At 41.3% G+C, this 9,571-nt stretch overlaps 1 long non-coding RNA gene across 3 annotated transcripts; it reads left to right on the top strand.

The window, feature by feature from the left end:
• The first annotated feature begins 787 nt into the window (after positions 1-787).
• LOC111254738 (uncharacterized) lies at positions 788-6,546 on the top strand. 3 transcript variants are annotated; one of them, XR_002675159.2, is made up of 3 exons: positions 792-1,282; positions 1,879-2,939; positions 4,175-6,546. It is a non-coding gene; the product is annotated as an uncharacterized LOC111254738 (long non-coding RNA). The 3 variants fall into 3 exon arrangements; XR_015317222.1 differs by having other exon boundaries at positions 793-1,282; positions 2,045-2,939; XR_015317221.1 differs by having other exon boundaries at positions 788-2,939.
• Positions 6,547-9,571: the final 3,025 nt, after the last annotated feature.

Below are 9,571 nucleotides of genomic sequence, written 5' to 3'. Positions count from 1 at the left end.
ACCTATGGCGACTAATCGAACACCATATTAGAAAAGTTGCGTATATTGGTTTTATCCTCTTAGGGAATGGTCTGCCTTATAATATGAGCCAGCAGTTTATGAATCCTAAGATAATCGTAGGTTTTTAAGCTTATTATTATAAAAAAAATAAACACATTAGCCCAGGCTCCCTATTGATATATGCACGGTTTAGAAATAACATTTTTCGGGGTATAATGGGCAGTCTTTTTTGTGTAGTTCGGACAGCGTCAGGTTAGCGTGCAATACCTTTCCTCGTATTAGTAGTTACAACAACAATTAGTGAGACATGAGGTCTCGCTTGCCAACATCTTGCTTTTTCCCTTCACACTGCAATATAAACGATGTCATTGTGTTTCGAAGGATCTAGCAATAGAGATCATATTGTTGTTATTATAATCTGGTACTTTCTTATTTATTGAATCATTATTTTAGGCGTTCGGTTCTTACTGTGCAATATTTTCGTAATAACCTATGCAACCGAATGTTCTCGTTGATGCTGTTCGAAATGCATTCACGAAAAATCCAAGATAGCCAGTGTCAGTCTTCCCGTTGGAACCAACGGGGCTTCTGTGCCATCTTGCGCGAGTGCTCAACATGTTTTATGGCTTTGCCAACGATCTGTGGACGTTCGTGGGTTGATCACTTGAGTCCCGAAATATAGATGTCTATTTATAATGACCCCAACGTTGCTTGCCCGCGTCCCAGTCGTAAACATGGTCGTAAATCGGATCACCATGCCTACTGCTAATGCTACCAACAACGAAAGGGCAACGAAGGGACCTCTACTATGAATTCCAATGCCCGTTCGTGTGGCGCGGACCTAACGGGCATTTCCGTCATCAGGACGTTCATCAATAGAGACCATCATGAGTAAAAATTAGTGGGCTCCTTCCGACGAATATGCAGCGTTTTTGTGCGTTTGTAGAATAATATGTCCTATTATCATCTGCGACTGCCTATTACCACCCACTAACTTCTGTGATCGGGATGAAGCACAGCCTTCATGAAGCTATGAAATAGCAGAATGTTTATGTACAACGGAGTGGAATACTTAACTCATATGAAAATGAAAACAATCTAAGCAATACGAAATGTCGTTTGTGCATTGTAAAATCAGTCGCTGAGACTTTTTTTGCCAGCTGAGGCCCTTCTTGGTCAAGTGTTAGCTGGGGGTCCGTGCCTTTAATCCACTCGTTGGACGTCGCTTGCCCACGAAAGCGTAATGGTAAATCCACGCTTATTCATTGGTTATACGTTGATGGTAAGCTTTCTTCAATTATTTTTACGTTATTCTAACCGGCTACTCATAGGAACCACATTTTTGCCACATGGCCAGTTTTCAACACACTTTGGTTCGAGTGTATGCCGCAGCAATTTGACGTTTTCTTTTTTTACCCTATTTATTGTCAAGTCGTCCCATACGGAGATAGCTAGTCATGCTTATTAGTTATAGAGAACCAATTCATACGGATGGTGAGAAAGCGTCGCGCAATGTAGAATCCAGACTCACGGTTTTATATCAAAGCATTCTATTTACGAGGTGGGTCTTTGCTCTTTTTAAGTTGTAGGCGTCGCGTAACGTTTTGTGACTCGCTGAGCCTTTTAGCCGAATACGTGACCGATTCGAAATATTTACAGTTACTGTGATAAGGTTGGACGAATCGAACAACGTCAAATACAAAAATGTGTCTCACCGATTGAAAAATTCTAAATCGGTATTTAACGGCTTCGTAGGTGAGGTCTTTTGTGTCCTGCAGTACCATTCTCTGCTTGATTTTTTTTTTTTGACTGTAACGGTGGGTAATTCCGGTAGGCGCAACCTTCTGACGGTGCAATTGCTCTATGTGTGTATAACAGCTGTTGCTTGTTACAATAGAAGTTGTCGATGAAGTCGCAGCGCTTACACGAAAATAAGTGGAAACATTTGTCGTAGCCTTTGAAGCTGCTAGTCGGATCGCGAAGGAGTACTATGCGTTAGGAGCGTGAAGGACACAGAATAGATTCTTCTACTTCTGTCCTACAGGTCTAACCGATACGAGGTTGTAACGTCCGTGTAAATCTTTCTCGAGGCCTGTGTGTGGTTAAGGCCTTCGCTGATCATAATTATCGATCGATAACACTCGTTAACGTATCCACAGTGGGCACGTATAGACGCATCACACAAATTAGCTGTTGCCGTTTGTCAGGCCAGCTCTGCTGTTTCTCGATTGAAATTCGTGCAGCCTCCGCTAGACCCAACCCTGGTTATTGTTCCTTTCTCAGCTCATACAGCTGTTGCCACTGAGTATGCTAGTAGTTGACTGGCGGCTGGCGTTTGTGCAAGGCCACGTTATGGCGTACACATCTAGATGAGAAGCATGCACGCGTACAGAGTTACGAACGGGCGGAATCTGCTTTTCCCAAGCCTCCCAGACAGCTAATTCTCTGACTGCTCTCATCAAGTGAAGACGTAGATGAGAAGTGAACCGTAGTAATGTTGCGGCTGAGAGTACGAGTTGGCGGGATGGACGCAGTCGTAGGCAAGAAAGCAAACGGGAACGGCAGCCAACAATGACTGATAAAACAACCAAGCAACGTAAGACGGGAAAACGATAATCCGTCACTGGCTGATGATTCTACTTGGCGCTCCCAATGGACATCGTACACAAGCACAAAACCGTAACAATCACAGCAATGCCAAAACAGTGGAGACAGCGACTTCGAAGATACAACAAAACAGACGAGCAGTGAACGTGCGTCGATGGGTGTTGAACGTATAAAACGTGTACACATATTTAGGGCGATTCACCTCCCGTCTCTACCTCCGTTAGGATTTGTCTCTGTATAAACGTACGCGTAAACACGGATTTGGTGTAGACCAGTTAGCCGTAGGAGAAGGTAGAGGTGCCTGACCTGAACGACAGGAGCGATTTCAACAGGTAAAACTAAAAGCAGCACCAATATTAATAATAAAACCAAGAACGACAGGAGCCATCTTTGCAGACCAGAAAAATTGTTAGAAAAGGCCAATGGGCTTGCTCTATTCACAGGATGTCTATATTCAGAGTTTACGTTGGCAACTTCTTGCAGTAGGAAGTGTTAGCGAATTAAGATGTCTTCTGTCGTCCTATAGAAGAGCTAAGTGTACCGTTTGAGCATACACTGCCCACAATGTCTAGAACAGTCAGAATCATTTAAATTTGTCTGTGTGTATTACGTTTGGCGTCGTTTTACTCTTTGAAATGAAGAGGGGAGATAATTCTTTAGTGCGAAGCAGAACACAGAAAATACGATACCGCAGTTTTTAAGAAGTGTATTTGCATCAAGTGTGATTTATTCCTGACAACAAATGCCAATAGATCAATGATTGGTAAAACACCGCTACACATTAATGGTGACTTATATTTATAAGTACTTACATACCTTTTTATTATTTGTACATATCGATACACACTCGATTTAAACGAGTTAAACGGATAATTGTGATATTACGATACATTAGCTAGCTTTCCTAACTTCATATTGACGGCGCTTTTTAGGGGGCGTCAATTTAAAGCTCAGGCTTGTCGGGACGAATGAAAGCAGAAATAGCGTATTATTAGTTTACGCGGTAGGATTAGGAAGTTCACCCTGATCAACATCCAGTCTCATTGGCAGCTCACGTTGTAAGTAGTTTTGTTACGTGCGTCCTCGACGAGTTTAAAGGACCTAATTTTTCGTCATTAACGAAATATCGTGCCTGGAGAAGAGTTGTTATCTGAACAACTCGATGATTGGATTTAGGGTAGGTTTTCGAAATCCTAAAGCCGCCAAACTTCATATTGGGTATACATGACAATGTGCACATACTTAATAATCGAAACTTGCGGGATACAGAAATGAACTGGATAACACAGTCTCACGCATCATCTGCTAAATGAGCGATTTTCGTCATTTTGCCGGTACCTTCTTCCATAAAGAATTAGCTAAATAGCACAGTACTAATAGCAGGTGACCTTTTTCAACATATTTCAAATCTAGAAGAAGACCGAAAAAATTCGGTTGCCCCTTCCTACCACTAGGGAACGTGCTGGGCCCTAGGTAACACGGCATACTGGATCGATCCTTCGTGATAAAGCCAAAGGACCGAAATAAACGCATACTCAGACTAAAGCTTTCTCTCTACGACTTCCAGATTTGATGGCCGTCGAGCTCGTGTATCGATGTTTTACGGAGAAATTACGCCACAGATCAACCATAGCAGCGGTACACTGCGATTGTTTGAGGTTCACGACTCTGACCCCCTGTAGATGAGCCGGCTTGCCTGTTACACTCCCCACCCGCTGCATCGCACCGTAAATCCTTACGTATCTACGAGTCTATTCAGCCGTGGCAGGAACACACTTGTCAAAAGTAGCGTTATACGTTTCGTTCGTTAATGGGGAAGGAAGGAGGAAAAAGCAACATCAACATATAACAATATAGGCAGGCAGGAGAATGGACTTGTAATGGAGTTGTAAATACAGTAACGATAGGTAACCACTTCTAAGGTAATCGAAAGCCACCTGATAAAAACAGCTATGGACCAAAGGCTTCATACGTACTACTACCCCATGTAGCATATGTACATGTTGCAAAGGTAAAGACGAGTGCTATATATGCGCAGATTTCACAACAACTATCGTCCGTCACCCATTACGCTCGTACTGCCATGCCGAAATCTTCGTATGTATCAGCAGATAGTCGGGCAGCTGTCATAGTCCGAAACTTCGAACAAAGAATGGGTATCGAACTTGTTCTGAAAAAGCTTTATAATTTAATAATAGTAATTGGCGCCAATGCATAGGGCAACTAACGAGAGGCAAAGTCAAAATGAAGCCAAACTCGATAATGCTCAGGAACTGTCAAAAAATCCTTCTGTACAAAGTAGTTTGGTGTAGAACTGAAATGTATATATCGTATATAGATTAATTACTTTTGCTTACATATTACCATAAACTAACTGAAATATTAATGCGAACTAAATGAAGAAATTTCTATCCATCGAGCAGTTGACCATCTCTTGACCAGCGACTAGCTTTAAATAAATGCAGCTGTCCATATGTGAATGTCCGTGTAGGTAAGATTGTTTATGTTTTTGGAATACCAACATGTATATATATGTGGGTTATAGATATATATACCTATTATCCACGTATCTATATATATATGTGGGTTATAGATTTGCAAGTCAACGGAAAGTCGAGCAAGCCACAAAAGGTAACTCTAGCGCACGCGTGGAGTACGTTTTTATTCAAAGCGTTCTTCGTGCACGGTCGCAGCTGCATGATACCTTGGACTAGATCCACACGATCTAATCCACACGATATAAATCTACTTCGCTCGCTCTCTGCCGATTGCAGTGCCAAATTCGACTGTACATAACCGGAAGCGCAAAGCCGAAAACGTCATCATCGCCGTCGTCGTCGTCCGCAGGCAAATAACGCAAGTAGCGACTTCTCATTAGTGCGATCTTCGTCACTGTATTAACGTAAGCATCGGTCTTGGCCCTGACGACGGCTCGTTCGTTAGCTCGCTTGAAGTTTCCGTAACGCCCGATACTCGATGAGTTCAGGATAACGCCGCAAATTCGGCAGTCACTGAGCCTTCTTTTCGGACCGCAAGGGTCGATATGTTCGGAGAAAGCCTGTTTTTCCATCAATGGCCTGTTCCGAATGCAGCTGTTATGCAACTTGCGACATCGTCAGTATGGCTGAAAAGTTAAGCCGATTGTTCTCATTATTATTTCCACGTAGTGAGTGGCTTTGGCTCCTACTTATAGGCTGCATTCTCCGTCTGTCTAAGGGCGAGATATTCTTCAACAAAAAAATGTCCTAAATTTCAAATTGGCGCGACCGATCAGCAGTGATCCTGCAACAAGTTGCTCTTCGCTGTGAGGGTCTCTACACTGTATATGTTTTGCGGGACAGTGAGCTTACTGCAGGAAGTGGTCAATTTATTGTATTACTTACGTACTTCTTATCTATATTTTTTGTTTGAATAGATATATTTCTTCTTCGAGAATTCGTTTCAGGCGGGCATTGCATTTTCTCGGTAACACGATTTTCTGCTTGGGAGAAGCGAGCATGAGGTATCTGCGTCTGGTTGATCTATTAAAGAAGGCAGGTGAGACGGGCATGCAAGTTGCGTAGCCGTAAAGGTATCAACAGCGATGAAGTAGACGATTTAAGCTAGGAAATTACAGGGCAACGTAATGGCGTCAAATTTTATACATATTGTAATTTCTAGCCAGGAACGTTGGGAATTCTTGGCCCACACAATTTAGAATATAGGTGGCACAAATGAAAAGATTAAAATTTTAACTGGATATATAGGGTCTGTATGAAATCACGAGGTTCTAACCCCATCAGGCGATCAACAAAACCGTAGCTACATTGTTTCGCTACCAAAACGAACGTTTTGGCGAATGTTTATCAAACATTAATTAAGGTGATTAGACAGCATTGTCTAACGCGGTCTTATTGGCTTATTGTAAACAATTACCAAATATAAAACATTAGAAATCGAGTAAGTGTAATTAATGACTCCTCTGTTTAGTCCTAGTAATCCTGGTGTCCAAGTAATGATTAGTAGATCGGCAGAGTTTTGAACTATTTGATTTTATAATGGACACTCCGATTCTTACCTAGTTCAGCCGATTCTATTAGACATTTTGCGTTTATCACATTATTCACTTAAATAGTAAATAAATGAAATAGCTCAAATGAGTCGAATACGCCTTATACAGGACCGAAACTGGACGATGGATAATGTATTCTAAAAGAATTAAGAAGATTTTCAGTCACTTTGATAGAAGATCCCTTTCTTCTAGCTAACGAAGATAGTACGTAATAACTGATTATTCTATGGATGTTTTGCCTTTTGCTTAGAATATGAAACGTTTACCCTGCGGCCCCTAATAAGCAGTAGCTGGTTAAACATCGATCTTCTAAGCTTATAAAACTCGTAATAATTATAAAATAGCATTGATCTTTCGATGAAAAACATCCAATACGATTAATATATTAGCTGGTATAGAACTATGACTCTTGGAAAAACTCTGTTCAGGTAGAAGAACTGTGTTCTTAAGATAGGAACCTTCCAATGGAGACGTTCTATTATATAACACAAAATCAAAAATATCCAACAGCCAATGGTCCAGTGATTTTCGTTCGTTACAAAAAATCATCGATGCTTTCTGCCACGAGCGAAGGCATATGACTAGCTTCAGCATACGGCACAAGATTTCCGATCTTTGCACACAGTTACCTTTGCCGACATATTATTTGGTCTATGATTATTTGAACCGGTAACGGGACAATTACTATGTGTAGGTGTCGTTTGCGTAGGAGCGACCGCAGAGCTTCATAGTTCATTGATAAAGCGGCCTTCGAGGCAGCCGACTTGCCACAATTAGTCATATCGGCAGATGAAACGTGTCAGGAATGCCACGTCCTAGCTATCCAGTAGGCCTTAAGGACGATACAACGTCCCACTAGTAAAAATGTCTATCCATCAAAAACGATTGTATCTGGTGACGTTTACAAGGCTTTACCGTGCCCATTCGAACAAACAACAAATACGATTGATGATTATTTCCCGCATTTTTTTCTTGTGACGATATACGTACGAGAAACAACAAAGACAAATACATCGAAATCCGTATTTTAAAACTTCACTTGCTTTGGAATTGAGCGCGTTAAGACATTACTCTGATTATAATGGATGCGGCGGCGGTTCTCAATGAGCAGGTTGGTGACTGGATAGAAAAAATAAAAACATAGCGTTGAGACGTTTTTCCGTCACTCGTCAATGTGCTGTATACCATACGATATATCGATCGGCCAATCTCGTCCGTGGTGCTAGCTCGAGTAGGTCTGAATAAAGACAAATAATAGTCGATTTGTCTAGCAGTTTTCATTGTCTAGCGGAAAAAAAACTATTCACCTTTACGATTGTTTTAGTGTAACCACAGATGTATCTCTGTGTCTTGTACGCTGAAACTCCCGTGTTTGGCTTATAGAAACTATGTGCGAAATCCTGTGTAGGCTTGGAAAGTTCGACAGTTACGCAGGGTTTTTATACAGAATGCCGTTTTTCCATACATCTACGTTTATTCGCCACTGGAATTATTTAATTTTAAGGGAAATCGACACACGCTGCTTGCATTACCCTGATTGCGGCTTGAAAAGGAAGACTGATTTGTGTTTTTGGTAGGTGAGTGGTAGAGACATCTGTGGTGTCACTCCTTTTCCGGCAGAATGCTATCTCCGGAAACCTTTCCGGTTTTTGAGTTCAAGGTTTCACGCTTACAGTATTTTTCAGGGAAATAGGAAATTTTTTTTTATGGAAATTCTGTTATACAATCGCCATTGTATATGGATAATGCTTCAGGTAGTTTGCCTGGACCAGTTCGGTGAAATGATGAACAAATTTAGTATTGATTTTTTAGCTCTTGCTTCAAACGGCCTAATAGACAATAGGGGCGAATAAATAGGGGTAAATCTCTCTGGTATAAAGATCTTTTCGCTCTTTCTCTCTCTCTCTCTCTCTCTCTCTCCCTCGTTTGTTATCAATAAAAGCCACAAACATGATCTCGATTAACATACATTGCTCCCGTGGGTAACCTATAACTTTTTATGACCTTTCTAATCTCAACGAGTAAAAAAACACGTAGTAGTCCGGGTTCGAATCCACTAATAGACACACCTCGTCTTGTGCTAGGGGTCAGCCATCTGTAGTAATGCCCAGCAGTTTAAATAGAAGACATAAAACATAAATAAAAGAATATTTGACTAGTATATATTGAATACACGGGCATATTATATTGTACTGTGCCAGACAGTCCTTTACCATGCTCCAGCCTTCTCTATGGACTCTGTAAATCTGCTCTTTACGATAAAATCGCCATAAAATCGTAAACAGAGCTCTTAGTATGGACCGATGTTTAATGGACGAAGTTTTACTGCGTGCCCATTTCAGAATGATGCAGCTTGTGAGCATAAACAACAATAATATTACGTGTCACTCATGCAGACGTTGATGAAGAAGAAGCAGTAGTACTATTTAAATTGTTAGGGTTGAACTTGATAATGCACAGAGCGAAATCATGAGGGATATGATAATTTAGTTATATAAAGGGCGACATTGCCCAATGTCAGGCAGGTATATCTGAAAACGTCGGTCAAAAGCTTCTGAAGTGGCTCTTTCGCATGTTACGGTTTGCCGTCACATTTAGAACGTGTTATTGGACATTATCGATCTGAAATCGAACCAATCGAAATCGACGTTTCTACTTAGTCGGTAAGTATTTCTTGACAATAAATAAGCAAGACATACGTGCGAACATGCCGCTATCAATTTGTTGATTCATACTGTACAGTTATGTCGGGTACGTACTTCGCAGGCGTTAGCTATGGCCGGCCAGCCAGGATATTAGAGTAACGCAGGCCTTAGAGTGACGATTGCGCAAGCAGATCTACGAACGAGGATCATTACTTAAAATAGGCTTGGCCTGTGTGACAGTTACTTAGTCCTCCTCTCGTCCATGTAC

This window comes from Varroa destructor, unplaced genomic scaffold (genome assembly GCF_002443255.2).
Source record: "Varroa destructor unplaced genomic scaffold, Vdes_3.0 BEIS01000007.1, whole genome shotgun sequence".
In the NCBI taxonomy this organism is placed as follows: Eukaryota; Metazoa; Arthropoda; class Arachnida; order Mesostigmata; family Varroidae; genus Varroa; species Varroa destructor.
Note: the sequence above shows the minus strand (reverse complement) of the source record. Positions and strands in the feature narration are given on the sequence as shown.